The following is a 16,212-nucleotide window of genomic DNA, read 5'->3' on the forward strand; positions in this document are numbered from 1 at the left end:
CTATGGTCGAAACGGGGGTCCTGTTCATTGGGAAGGGTGTGGGGTACCTCAAAACGGGACCCCACGGGATACTGTTCATCTCCACCATCGACCTCCTCCAACCTCCACGGGCTCCTGTTCATCCAGCCTCCACCGCGCGCTACTCCACCGGCTACTGTTCAACCACCCCTCCATGGGCACCCCTCCATCGTCTACTGTTCATCCAGCCCTCCACACCACGGGGTCCTGTTCAACCACCCCTCCACGGGCACCCCTCCACCGTCTACTGTTCATCCAGACCTCCACCACACCATGGGGTCATGTTCATCCCAGAGGCAACATCGATCGGCTTTAGTTAGCAGCAGTAGCGAAGGAATCACTCGATTGGGTTCACTTAACAGTCATTGATCGATCGCTCGGGTTCAGTAACTCGTAGCCTGCAGTGCAATCGCTCGGGTTCAGTTAGAGCCCAACGCCTCGCTCGGGTTCTGTTAGAGCCAATGCCTCGCACACACGCGCGTACGTGTACGAGAGAAACACGCATCGCTCGGCCCCGACCTCCCACCGTAACCGGGAACTCCCCGAAATTTTCCTCCCCCTCACTTCTACCACGGTTTTTTCCGTCATGGACGGCCCAAAGAATGTCATGTAGCTGCGTCTCCGGCCCGCCCAGGACAAAAAGCCCATTTTCTGTCATGATTTTTGGTCATAGAAGTAGGAGCCCACCACATCTATGATGATACCGGGTTTTGTCACAATTATCGTCATAGAAGTGTCATATGTATGACATAATTTTTTTCGTTCGGCCCAAAATGTCATGGATGTGTCTTTTTTTGTAGTGTATACTTGAAGTATTATTATTTTTATGTCAATATTAAACTTTTATCTTGAATCTTTCGGATCTGAACATTCATGCCATAATAAAGAAAAATTACATTGAGAAATATGTTAGAAAGCATTCCACGTCAAAAATTCTTTTTTATCATTTACCTACTCGAGGACGAGCAAGAATTAAGCTTGACGATGCTTGATACGTCTCCAACGTATCTATATTTTTTGATTGCTCCATGCTACTATATTATTTGTTTTGGATGTTAATGGATTTATTTTACACTTTTATATCATTTTTGGGACTAACCTATTAACCGGAGGCCCAGCCCAAATTGCTATTTTTTTTTCTTATTTCAGTGTTTCGCAGAAAAGGAATATCAAACGAAGTCCAAACGGAATGAAACCTTCGGGAACGTGATTTTCTCAACAAACGAGATCCAGGAGACTTGGAGTGGGCGTCAAGAAACAATCGAGGAGGCCACGAGGCAGGTGGGCGCACCTACCCCCCTAGGCACGCCCTCCACCCTCGTGGGCCCCTTGTTGCTCCACTGACCTACTTCTTCCTCCTATATAAGTCCACGTACCCCGCAAACATCCAGGAGCACCACGAAAACCTAATTCCACCGCCGCAACCTTCTGTACCCAAGATATCCCATCTTGGGGCCTTTTCCGGAGCTCCGCCGGAGGGGGCATTGATCACGGAGGGCCTCTACGTCAACTCCATGGCCTCTCCGGTGATGTGTGAGTAGTTTACTTCTGACCTTCGGGTCCACAGCTAGTAGCTAGATGGCTTCTTCTCTCTCTTTGGATCTCAATACAAAGTTCTCCTCGATTCTCTTGGAGATCTATTTGATGTAATCTTCTTCTGTGGTGTGTTTGTCGAGATCCGATGAATTGTGGGTTTATGATCCAGATTATCTATGAACAATATTTGATTCTTCTCCGAATTCTATTATGTATGATTGGTTTATCTTTGCAAGTCTCTTCGAATTATCAGTTTGGTTTGGCCTACTAGATTGATCTTTCTTGCAATGGGAGAAGTGCTTAGCTTTGGGTTCAATCTTGCGGTGCTCGATCCTAGTGATAGTAGGCGAAATGACACGTATTGAATTGTTGCCATCGAGGATAAAAATATGGGGTTTATATCATATTGCATGAGTTTATCCCTCTACATCATGTCATCTTGCTTAAGGCGTTACTCTGTTCTTATGAACTTAATAGTCTAGATACATGCTGGATAGCGGTCGTTGTGTGGAGTAATAGTAGTAGATGCAGGCAGGAGTCAGTCTACTTGTCACGGACGTGATGCCTATATACATGATCATGCCTAGATATTCTCATAATTATTCTCTTTTCTATCAATTGCTCGACAGTAATTTGTTCACCCACCGTAATACTTATGCTATCTTGAGAGAAGCCACTAGTGAAACCTATGGACCCGGGTCTATTTTCCATCATACAAGTTTCCAATCTATTTTATTTTGCAATCTTTACTTTCAATCTATACCACAGAAATACCAAAAATATTTATCTTATTATTATTATTATCTCTATCAGATCTCTCTTGCAAGTGGTCGTGAAGGGATTGACAACCCCTTTATTGTGTTGGTTGTGAGGTTCTTATTTGTTTGTGTAGGTGTGAGGTGACTCGCGCGTGGTCTCCTACTGGATTGATACCTTGGTTCTCAAAAACTGAGGGAAATACTTATGATGCTTTACTGCACCACCCTTTCCTCTTCAAGGGAAAACCAACGCAGTGCTCAAGAGGTAGCAAGGAGGAAGCAGAAAGCGACTCCCCCCGAAAGGGGAGGAAGAAGAAGAGGACGGCCTCCGAAGACCCGGAGGGTCCGCAAGAAGCTACCTAAGGCGAAGCCCTTGGCCGCATCATAAGTGTTCGGATACTCATTGTTTATTTTTAGTCCTCCCTTTATATTATATAAGTTATTTCATTATGTGCTCTTCAGCCCTCCATGCGAGCTTCCGAACACTCCGTTATTGGAGGGGAGCTCTCTGTCGCCCGAGATGGCAGAGAGCGAGACGCCACCACATTCCTCCTCACCTGTCACCATGGATGACACCGAGGTGTTGTCCCGAGGAACCTCTCCAGGCCGTGGAGGGGCAGGCAAGGCTGTCGAGAAGGCGCCCGAGGGTAATACCTCGGTCGCTAAAGACATAGGGGAACCGACCCCTATGGCAACCGACGGTGGGGATCCCCAACAATCTGGGCCCCAACCAGACACCGTTCCGAAGACCAATGCGGCTCCGGAATCAGGTGAGCAGCCCCCTTCAACAGAGGGGGAGGAGCATCGGCTCCACTGGCGACCTCCACTAATCCGGAGGTGCCAAACACTCTAACGGATGCACTGCAACGTGCTTCCATCGTGGAGGAGCACCGCACCCTGATGGGTGCGGTAGTAGAGAAGGTTCAGTCTGCTAAGAGTGGACTGAAAGAAGCCTTCCATAGCCTACTGACAGGCTTTGAGGTATGCGGCGTAATGTCCTAAAACATTTTTCGTATAAAGGAATATACCGGTATGTCTTGGCTTGAGTGTAGATTTCCCCGGCAACGGCGCCAGAAATCCTTCTTGCTACCTCTTGAGCATGCGTTGGTTTTCCCTTGAAGAGGAAAGGGTGATGCAGCAAAGTAGCGTAAGTATTTCCCTTAGTTTTTGAGAACAAAGGTATCAATCCAGTAGGAGACTACACGCAAGTCGCCTAGTACCTGCACAAACAAACAAGAACCTTGCAACCAACGCGATATAGGGGTTGTCAATCCCTTCATGGTCACTTACGAAAGTGAGATCTGATAAAGATAATAAGATAAATATTTTTGGTATTTTTGTTGTATAGATTGAAAAGTAAAGATTGCAAAATAAACGGCGAAAGAAATGTCTAGTTGACGGGAAACTAATATGATGTAAAGTAGACCCGGGGGCCATAGGTTTCACTAGTGGCTTCTCTCAAGATAGCATATATTACGGTGGCTGAACAAATTACAGTCGAGCAATTGATAGAAAAGCGCATAGTTATGATGATATCTAGGCATGATCATGAACATAGGCATCACATCCGTGTCAAGTAGACCAAAACGATTCTGTATCTACTACTATTACTCCACACATCGACCGCTATCTAGCATGCATCTAGAGTATTAAGTTCATAAGAATAGTGTAATGCATTAGGCAAGATGACATGATGTAGAGGGATAAACTCAAGAAAAATGATATAAACCCCATCTTTTTATCCTCGATGGCAATAATACAATACGTGCCTTGCTGCCCCTGCTGTCACTAGGAAAGGACACCGCAAGATTGAACCCAAAGCTAAGCACTTCTCCCATTGCAAGAAAGATCAATCTAGTAGGCCAAACCAAACTGATAATTCGAAGAGACTTATAAAGATATCAAATCATGCATATAAGAATTCAGAGAAGAATCAAATATTGTCCATAGATAATCTTAATCATAAACCCACAATTCAGCGGATCTCGGCAAACACACCGCAAAAATAATTACATCGAATAGATCTCAAAGAACATCGAGGAGAACTTTGTATTGAGATCCAAAGAGAGAGAAGCCATCTAGCTAATAACTATGAACCCAAATATCTGTGGTAAACTACTAACACATCATCGGAGAGGCTATGGTGTTGATGTAGGAGCCCTCCGTGATCGAATCCCCCTCTGGCAGATCGCCGGAAAAGGTCCCCAGATGGAATCTCATGGATACAGAAGGTTGCGTCGATGGAGAAGTGGTTTCGTGGCTCTCTTGGATGTTTTTAGGGTATAAGAGTATATATAGGCGAAGGAAGTAGGTCAGTGGAGCTACGAGAAGCCCACGAGGGTGGGGGCACCCCGCCCTACCTCATGGCGTTCTCATTGCTTCCATGACCTCCACTCCAAGTCTCCTGGATTGCGTTTGTTCCACAAAAGATCCTCATGAAGGTTTTATTCCATTTGGATTCCGTTTGATATTCCTTTTCTGCGAAACACTGAAATAGGCAAAAAAATAGCAACTGGCACTCGGCATTCGGTTAATAGGTTAGTCCCAAAAATAATATAAAAGTGCATATTAAAGCCCATTAAACATCCAAAACATATAATATAATAGCATGGAACAATCAAAAATTATAGATACGTTGGAGACATATCAGCATCCCCAAGCTTAATTCCTGCTCGTCCTCGAGTAGGTAAATGATAAAAACAATTTTTTTGATGTGGAATGCTACCTAAAATATTTTTCAATGTAATTTTCTTGATTGTGGCATGAATGTTCAGATCCGAAAGATTCAAGACAAAAGTTTAATATTGACATAAAAACAATAATACTTCAAGCATACTAACCACGCAATCATGTCTTCTCAAAATAACATGGCCAAATGAAGTTATCCCTACAAAATCATATAGTCTCGCTATGCTCTATCTTCATCACACAAAATATTTAAATCATGCACAACCCCGATGACAAGCCAAGCAATTGTTTCATACTTTTGATGTTCTCAAAGTTTTTCAATCTTCACGCAATACATGAGCGTGAGCCATGGACATATCACTATAGGTCGAATAGAATGGTGGTTGTGGAGAAGAAAAAAAGGATAAGATAGTCTCACATCAATGGGCTATGGAGATGCCCATCAATAGATATCAATGTGAGTGAGTAGGGATTGCCATGCAACGGATGCACTAGAGCTATAAGTGTATGAAATCTCAACAAAAGAAACTAAGTGGGTGTGCATCCAACTCGCTTGCTCACAAAGACCTAGGGCATTTTGAGGAAGCCCATCATTGGAATATACAAGCCAAGTTCTATAATGAAAAATTCCCACTAGTATATGAAAGTGACAAAATAGGAGACTCTCTATCATGAAGATCATGGTGCGACTTTGAAGCACAAGTGTGGAAATAGAATAGTAGCATTGCCCCTTCTCTCTTTTTCTCTCATTTTTTTATTTGGGCCTATTTTTCTCCTTTTTATGGCCTCTTTTCTTTCGTTCGGAATCTTATCCCGACTTGTGGGGGAATCATAGTCTCCATCATCCTTTCCTCACATGGGACAATGCTCTAATAATGATGATCATCACACTTTTATTTACTTACAACTCAAGAATTACTACTCGATACTTAGAACAAAATATGACTCTATGTGAATGCCTCCGGCGGTGTACCGGGATGTGCAATGAATCAAGAGTGACACGTATGAAAGAATTATGAACGGTGGCTTTGCTAGAAATACGATGTCAACTACATGATCATGCAAAGCAATATGACAATGATGAAGCGTGTCATAATAAACAGAACGGTGGAAAGTTGCATGGCAATATATCTCGGAATGGCTATGGAAATGCCATAATAGGTAGGTATGGTGGATGTTTTGAGGAAGGTATATGGTGGGTTTATGGTACCGGCGAAAGTTACGCGGTATTATAGAGGCTAGCAATGGTGGAAGGGTGAGAGTGCGTATAATCCATGGACTCAACATTAGTCATAAAGAACTCACATAATTATTGCAAAAATCTATTAGTTATCGAAACAAAGTACTACGTGCATGTTCCTAGGGGGATAGATTGGTAATAAAAGACCATCGCTCATCCCCGACCGGCACTCATAAGGAAGACAATCAGTAAATAAATCATACTCCGACTTCATCACATAACGGTTCACCATACGTGCATGCTACGGGAATCACAAACTTTAACACAAGTATCTCTCAAATTCTCAACTACTCAACTAGAATGACTCTAATATTACCATCTTCATATCTCAAAACAATCATCAAGTATCAAACTTCTCATAGTATTCAATGCACATTATATGAAAGTTTTTATTATTCCCATCTTGGATGCCTATCATATTAGGACTAATTTCATAACCAAAGCAAATTACCATGCTGTTCTAAAAGACTCTCAAAATAATATAAGTAAAGCATGAGAGATCAATAATTTCTATAAAATAAAACCACCACTATGCTCTAAAAAGATATAAGTGAAGCACTAGAGCAAAATTATCTAGCTCAAAAGATATAAGTGAAGCACATAGAGTATTCTAATAAATTCCGATTCATGTGTGTCTCTCCCAAATGGTGTGTACAGCAAGGATGATTGTGTTAAAATAAAAATCATAGACTCAAATCATACAAGACGCTCCAAGCAAAACACATATCATGTGGTGAATAAAAATATAGCCTCAAGTAAAGTTACCGATAGACGAAGACGAAAGAGGGGATGCCTTCCTGGGAATCCCCAAGCTTAGAATTTTGGTTGTCCTTGATTTTTACCTTGGGGTGCCTTGGGAATCCCCAATCTTAGGCTCTTGCCACTCCTTATTCCAAAATCCATCAAATCTTTACCCAAAAACTTGAAAACTTCACAACACAAAACTCAACAGAAAATCTCATGAGCTCCGTTAGTATAAGAAAACAAACCAGCACTTTAAGATACTGTAATCAACTCATTCTTTATTTATATTGGTGTTAAACCTACTACATTACAACTTCTCTATGGTTCATACCCCCCGATACTAGCCATAGATTCATCAAAATAAGCAAACAACACACGAAAAACAGAATCTGTCAAAAACAGAATAGTCTGTAGTAATATGTAGGTTTCGAATACTTCTGTAACTCCAAAAATCCTGAGAAATTGGGACATCCTAAATAATTTGTATATTTATCTACTGCAGTTGGAATTCGTATTTTATCGCCCTCTGTAAAAAATGAAAATTATTCCCGTGAGCACATACTTTCTGTTTTTTACTGCAAGATCAAATAACAATCACCCAAGAAGATCCTAAAGGCTTTACTTGGCACAAAAACTAAATAAAACATAAAAACACAATCATAACATATTATAGATGATTTATTTATTACTAAACAGGAATAAAAAGCAAGAAACAAAAAAAATTGGGTTGCCTCCCAACAAGCGCCATCGTTTAACGCCCCTAGTTAGGCATAAAAACAAGGATAGATGTAGGTATCGCCATCTTTCGTGTTGGGAAAGAAAAGAGAAAATTTCTTATCTATAGATTTTATCCTACTATTTTGAGAAAGCACATGGCCATTAATGGTGGAAGAAAGATTAAGCACGCTACGAAAATTTGCATCTAAGCTAGCCTTCATCTCTTTGATAATTTCATTTTGATAAAAGCACAAAAGAGAGGTGGATTCAACCCTCTCACTCATGGGGTGCCCAAATATAGTTTTTCATCTTTTCATAGGTATCTATGGCATCCCCCTGAAGAAAACCTTCTTCAAAAATACAATCTAAAACTTGCTTGAACGAAGAGGGTAAGCCAACATAAAAGCTTTTTAGGTACATCTCAATTTGGTATTGGGGCACATAGCTAGCTCAGATCCTTAATAACCTATCCCAAGCATCTTTCAAAGACTCGTCAAGAAAATAATGAAAAATGCCGGGATCATCTTCATCGAAATTATCCAAACTATCATTGATAACTCCGGTAGGTCTTTCCATAGCATCATTATTTATGATCTTAGAAAGGACAGAGGGTCTATCCAAAGTACTAGAAATCGAGAGAGAATCCTTACCCCTTTTCGATTCGGCCATGGTGAAAGAAAGGCAAACAAGAAAGAGGCGAATAAAACAGCAAGGGTGAAGTGGGGGAGAGGAAAGCAAGAGGCAAATGGCAAATAATGTAATGCGAGGGATAAGAGTTTGTGATGGGTACTTGGTATGTCTTGGCTTGAGTGTAGATTTCCCCGGGAACGGCGCCAGAAATCCTTCTTACTACCTCTTGAGCATGCGTTGGTTTTCCCTTGAAGAGGAAAGGGTGATGCAACAAAGTAGCGTAAGTATTTCCCTCAGTTTTTGAGAACCAAGGTATCAATCCAGTAGGAGACTACATGCAAGTCGCCTAGTACCTCCACAAACAAACAAGAACCTTGCAACCAACACGATAAAGGGGTTGTCAATCCCTTCACGGTCACTTACGAAAGTGAGATCTGATAAAGATAATAAGATAAATATTTTTGGTATTTTTGTTGTATAGATTGAAAAGTAAAGATTGCAAAATAAACAGCAAAAGAAATGTCTAGTTGACGGGAAACTAATATGATGTAAAGTAGACCCGAGGGCCATAGGTTTCACTAGTGGCTTCTCTCAAGATAGCATATATTACGGTGGGTGAACAAATTACAGCCGAGCAATTGATAGAAAAGCGCATAGTTATGATGATATCTAGGCATGATCATGAACATAGGCATCACATCCGTGTCAAGTAGAACGAAACGATTCTGTATCTACTACTATTACTCCACACATCGACCGCTATCTAGCATGCATCTAGAGTATTAAGTTCATAAGAACAGAGTAACGCATTAGGCAAGATGACATGATGTAGAGGGATAAACTCAAGCAATATGATATAAACCCCATCTTTTTATCCTCGATGGCAACAATACAATACAATACGTGCCTTGCTGCCCCTGCTGTCACTGGGAAAGGACATCGCAAGATTGAACCCAAAACTAAGCACTTCTCCCATTGCAAGAAAGATCAATCTAGTAGGCCAAACCAAACTGATAATTCGAAGAGACTTGCAAAGATATCAAATCATGCATATAAGAATTCAGAGAAGAATGAAATATTGTCCATAGATAATATTAAGCATAAACCCACAATTCATCGGATCTCGGCAAACACACCACAAAAATAATTACATCGAATAGATCTCCAAGAACATCGAGGAGAACTTTGTATTGAGATCCAAAGAGAGAGAAGAAGCCATCTAGCTAATAACTATGGACCCGAAGGTCTGTGGTAAACTACTCACACATTGATAATCCCCAAGTGCAGGGAATCATCATAGAAATTCCCAAAGGTGGAAGTGATAAGTATGGAGTGTCGAACCCACAAGGAGCTAAAGGTAAGATCAATATTCTCTCAAGCCCTATCTGCCACTGATATGACTCTACGTACACCGAACATTTGCTTTCAACTAGAAACGAGAAATAAAACTACATTGTGGGTATGAAGTGGATAACTTTGCATGATATCGGAGAGCTAAAATATGTAAGTAGGTATTGTTATCATAAAATTAGAATATATTACTAAATATTATAAATAGCGAGTGTGGAATAATGGTGGATTGGTGTGCGGAATTGTCCTAGGAAATTGTTAACAAGACCGGTAATCACTATTGCAGTTTCATATGAGGGAGAGGCATAAGCTAGCATACTTTCTCTACTTGGATCATATGCACTTATGATTAGAACTCTAGCAAGCATCCGCAACTACTAAAGATCATTAAGGTAAAACCCAACCATAGCATTAAAGCATCAATTCCTCTTTATTCCCATACACAACAACCCTCTTACTCGGGTCTGTGTTTCAGTCACTCACCAACCCACTATAAGCGAATCATGAACATATTGCAACACCCTACAGTGGGAATCCCTCATGCTTGCGCGACACGGAGGGCACCATAGGACAACACCAAAGTAAAACATACAACTCATACCAATCTAGATCATCAATCAACCCAAATACGAAGGATATCTACTCAAAACATCATAGGATGGCAACACATCATTGGATCATAATATGTGGCATAAAGCACCATGTTCAAGTAGGGATTACAGCGGGATGCGGGAGAGTGGACTGCGTAAAAGAGATGAGGATGGTGATGACGATGTTGATGTTGATGAAGACGATCACCGCGGTGATGATTCCCCTCCCGATGTCACTCTGATGCCGCTGAGAGAGAGGAGGAGAGGTTCTCCCCCTTGTGCTTCCTCCTCCATGGCCTCCCTCTTGGATGGGGAGAGGTTCTCCCTCTGGTCCTTGGCCTTCATGACGATAATGGCCCCTCCGAGATCCACCTCCATGCCCTCCGGTGATGATGGCCCCCTCCGGCAGGGTGCCGGAGAGGGCCTAGATTGGTTTTCGGTGGCTACGGAGGCTTTTGGCGGTGGAACTCCCGATCTAGGTTTCTTTCTAGTAGTTTTGGGTTATATAAGAGGTGTTGGTGTCGGGAACAAGGCACGGGGGTCTCCGGGCTGTCCACGAGGCAGGGGCGTGCCCAGGGGGGCGGCCCCACCCTCGTGGGTAGCTCGAGACTCTTCTGGCCCAGTTCTTTTACTTCCTGGCCTTCTTCTGGTCCAAAAATAAGCTCCATCAAGTTTTAGGTCAATTGGACTCCGTTTGGTTTTCCTTTTCTGCGATACTCAAAAACAACGGAAAAAAAACTGGCACTGGGCTCTAGGTTAATAGGTTAGTCCCAAAAATCATATAAAATAGCATATATAAATGCATATAAAAGATCCTAGATGGATAATATATGTAACACCCCGGATGTAATTTACCTTATCTGTACTCCAACTCTTGCCGTTTCCGGCACTAAGTTATTTTATTTCCTCGTTGTCGGGTTTTTGTCTCCGTGTGTTGTTGTCTTTGTCATGCATCTCATATCATGTCATCATGTGCATTGCATTTGCATACGTGCTCATCTCATGCATCCGAGCATTTTCCCTGTTGTCCGTTTTGCATTCCGGCGCTCCTATGTCACCCGGTGTCCCTTTCTACCTCTTTTCGTGTGTGGGGGTTAAACATTTCCGGATTGGTCCAAGACTTGCCATGCGGTCTTGGTTTACTACTGGTAGACCGCCTGTCAAGTTTCGTGCCATTTGGACTTTGTTTGATACTCCAACAGTTAACCGAGGGACCGAAAAGGCTTCGTGTGTGTTGCAGCCCAACACCTCTCCAAATTGGCCCAAAACCCACCTAAACCTGCTCCATCATCTAGAGCGTTCGATCACGATCACGTGTCCGAAAACCGCACCTCATGGAGCTTCCTAGCTCCCTCTACGCCTATAAATAGAACCCCATTTCCAAATCTCGGATCACTTCCCCCGAAACCCTAAATTTCCGCTCCCCGCGCCGTCGGACACGTCCGAAGCGGACCGGACAAGTCCGCCACCGCCTCCGCGCCTATCACCGCCTGCCACGTGGCCCGCCGACCTCCACCGCCGCTGCGGCCCGTCCCGGCCCGCAACCGGCCCTCTCCGTCGCCTCCTGGGCCGCGCCCCCACGCCCGACGCCGCCGCCTTCTTCCCGCAGCCCGGCGACGCCGTGCCGCCACACGGACTCAACGCTGGCCGCCGCCCTCCGCCGTCCGGCGCCACCGTAGGCCGCCGACCGGCCACCGCAGCGCCACGCGCCCGCCGCCTCTCCTCTCCTCCCGCGCCGGTGATGAACCCCTCCGTTCCCGGTGTCCTCCTCCGGTCGGTGCCCTCCTCTCCAGCGAATCTCGTCGACGCCAGCCGCCGCGTCCATTGACTCCGGCGAGATCCGCGAAGCTACAGTACCTGCTACAGTACCCGGATCTCGATCTGGATCTAGATCTCGGTTGACCCCAAACCCTAATTACGTATTTTTTTAGCATTTTTCCGCATGCTATAACTCTGCATTCATAGCTCCGATTCGTGCGTGTAGCATATCAAAATGTTCGTCTCGATGAGTACATCATCTCATCTCATTGCATCATTTTCATTTGAGCTCGTCTTGATGCCCGAAATACTGTTGGAAGAGGGCTATGTGATGAATTTGTCAGATCTATTTCAGCAAATGGCATTTTGTCATTTTTGCCATGATTAATGTGTGCATGCTATGATCCTGAGCTCTACATGTGTTTTGTTATATGTCGTGCCATCTTTACAGGGGTGCTTGCCATATATTTTTGTGATAATTGTGGTGACTAGCACAAGCCTGCAAAGTAGCGTAATCGGTAATGCTGATTTCAGGGACTTAGAATTTCACTAAGTCCTTGTCCTGATTTTGTTGTTATGCCATTTGTTCATGTTGATTCCTAGTGATCCGTGCCTCTTTTGAGGATGATCAGTAAGGATGTTTTGTTAACATTGTGGTGCTCTATCCATCCATGTCTTTGTTTGCATTTATGGAGCACCCTAGCTTGAGTCAACCGAGCTCTACTTTTGCTATAAAATGTTCCTGGCAGATCGTTGACATGATTAGCGATTTTGCTGAGGTTGTTTCTATTGATCCGTGCATGCTATGATGTTTTTCTTGCCATGTCTAGCTTCTATGCCATGTATTCTTGATGGGTGTATGCTTAGTTTGTCATGCCATGCTCTGTAGTGAGTGCATCGAGCTCGTAAACATGCCTACTTGCTAATCTGTTTTGTACTCTCCAGTTTTTCACTAAGTCTGAATCTGTTTATGTTTTTGCCACGTTCACATGCTTGCAATTGTATTTTATGATCCCTTTTGGCTCAAGGTCACTAAGAGACTTTTTTTAAGTGCTTTGAGTAACTTCATGCCATGCCTTGCTTTGCCATGTTAAGTTCCTATAGCTTGTAGTTTTAATGCTCTAAAGTGTGCTTCATGATGATAAATTCCAGAGTTGTGTTAATTTCACAAAGTCTGAAACCTGTTATCATTTGCACTTTTGCCATGCTTGTTTGAATCTGTTAATGGATGAATTCGCCGTAGCTCAGTGTTTATCTTTTGTCAAGAATCATGAGTGGATCCCTGCCATGTATTTTGTTGCCATGTTTGAGTGCTGTAGCATATTTAACTTGATGCATTTAGATGGCTACTTGCTGATTATCGCAGACCGGTGCCATATTTGTTTTGCTTGCCATTTCCAAACCATGCATCTGATTCCGGTGATCTTTATATCGATTTCAACCGAAATCATCTCACCTTTCCAGTGGAACTCTTAGATTTCCAGGTTTAGGCCAGGTTCAATCATTCCTTGTCAAATCTTACATATGAATCACAAACCGCATCTCGCATATCATACCATGTTTGCATCATGTTGTTTGAGCATTGCACGGGGTTGATTGTGTTCCGTTTGCTTGTTGTTCTTGTTTGGGTAGAGCCGGAAGACGAGTTCATGAACGAGGAGGCCGTTGAGTTCGCTTACGAGGATCAAGTCAACTCTGACAACTTTGCAGGCAAGATGACCATACCCTCGAAATCACTTCTATCTTTGCTTGCTGGATGCTCGCTCTTTTGCTTTGCCTATGCTACGATACCTACCACTTGCTTATCATCCCTCCCAAATTGCCATGTCAGACCTCTAACCCACCATGTCCTAGCAAACCGTTGTTTGGCTATGTTACCGCTTTGCTCAGCCCCAATTATAGCGTTACTAGTTGCAGGTGAAGATTGGAGATCGTTCCTTGTCGGAACATTGTTTATTGTTGGGATATCACAATATTATCTTGTTATATTAATGCACCTATATAATTGGTAATGGGTGGAAGGCTCGGCCTTTTTCCTAGTGTTTTGTTCCACTCTTGCCGCCCTAGTTTCCGTCATATCGGTGTTATGTTCCCGGATTTTGCGTTCCTTACGCGGTTGGTTATAATGGGAACCCCTTGACAGTTCGCCTTGAATAAAACTCCTCCAGCAATGCCCAACCTTGGTTTTACCATTTGCCACCTAGCCTCTTTTTCCCTTGGGTTTTCGGAGCCCGAGGGTCATCTTTATTTAAACCCCCCCAGGCTAGTGCTCCTCTGGGTGTTGGTCCAAACTAGAGCCCTGTGAAGCGCCCCCTCGGGGAAACTCGAGGTTTGGTTTTAGTTATATGGAGCGCTCATCTGAGTGTTCCCTGAGAACGAGATATGTGCAACTCCTATCGGGATTTGTCGGCACATTCGGGCGGTGTTGCTGGACTTGTTTTACCATTGTCGAGGATGTCTTGTAACCGGGATGCCGAGTCTGATCGGAATGTCTCGGGAGAAGGAATATCCTTCGTTGACCGTGAGAGCTTGTGATGGGCTAAGTTGGGACTGCCCTGCAGGGATTTGAACTTTCGAAAGTCATGCCAGCGGTTATGGGCAGATGGGAATTTGTTAATGTCCGGTTGTAGATAACCTGAAACTTAACTTAATTAAAATGAACCAACCGCGTGTGTAACTGTGATGGTCTCTTCTCGGCGGAGTCCGGGAAGTGAACACGGTGTTGGAGTAATGCTTGTCGTAGGTTGTTCTAGGATCACTTCTTGATCATAGTTGTTCGACCATGCTTTTGCCTTCTCTTCTCGCTCTCTTTTGCGAATAGGTTAGCCACCATATATGCTAGTCGCTTGCTGTAGCTCCACATCATACATTGCGTTACCTATAAGCTTAAATAGTCTTGATCTCGAGGGTGCGAGATTGCTGAGTCCCCGTGACTCACAGATTCCTTCCTAAACCAGATGCAGGGACCGATGACACCGCTCCAGACGATGCGCTTGAGCTCAAGTGGGAGTTCGATGAAGACTCTCGTCGTTACTATGTGTCTTTCCCAGATGATCAGTAGTGGTGCCCAGTTGGGGCGATCGGGGACCGTGTCGCATGTGGGGGCTGATCTTTATTTTGGTATCGTAGTCGGACCATGAGTGTATTGGATGATTGTAATGTTATTCATGTATTTGTGTGATGTGGCGAGTGTAAGCCAACTATGTATCTTTTCCCCTTTTATTTATTTACATGGGTTGTTGTGAAGATTACCTTACTTGTGACATAGCTTTCAATGCGGTTATGCCTCTAAGTCATGCTTCAACACGTAGGAGATATAGCCGCATCGAGGGCGTTACAATATAATAGCATGAATACTTCATAAATTATAGATACGTTGGAGACGTATCAGCATCCCCAAGCTTAATTCCTGCTCGTCCTCGAGTAGGTAAATGATAAAAGAAATAATTTATGAAGTGAATGCTAGCAAGTGCATAAGTTTCATCAATGATAGTTCCAATCACTTTTTCTAGCATCATTATATATCATAACAGTAGCTTATTGTCATAAAACTTTTCATGATCAAGTAACAAGCTATTCACATGTTATAGTATAGATCATAAACTCTCTTGAAACTAACAAACTATATTCTCAATCATCAAACAATTGCAATTCATCTTATTTTCAGGAAGGGTCTATGTTAGAGCTTTGATTTAGCAAACTCCACATACTCAACTATCATTTAATCTTTCATAATTGCTAACACTCATGTGATATTTATGGGTTCAAAGTTTTAATCGGACACAAAGAAAGATAGGGGCTTATAGATTCGCCTCCCAATATTTTACCTCAAGGATAATGTCAACAATAATAGTTCATGATAACTTACATCCAATTGGATATATATATCAGGATCTTTCCAACACAATGTGCTTGCCAGAGGATAAAATGTAAAAAGGAAAGGTGAAGATCACCATGGCTCTTGCATAAGGGTAGAAGATAAAAGTAAAAGATAGGCCCTTCATAGAGGGAAGCAGAGGTTGTCATGCGCTTTTATGGTTGGATGCACAAAATCTTAATGCAAAAGAACATCACTTTATATTGCCACTTGTGATATGGACCTTTATTATTCAGTCTGTCGCTTTTATTTCTTCCACATCACAAGATCGTATAAAGCTTATTTTCTCCACATTAATAGATCATA

This window comes from Triticum dicoccoides, chromosome 5A (assembly GCF_002162155.2).
Source record: "Triticum dicoccoides isolate Atlit2015 ecotype Zavitan chromosome 5A, WEW_v2.0, whole genome shotgun sequence".
Classification (NCBI taxonomy): Eukaryota; Viridiplantae; Streptophyta; class Magnoliopsida; order Poales; family Poaceae; genus Triticum; species Triticum dicoccoides.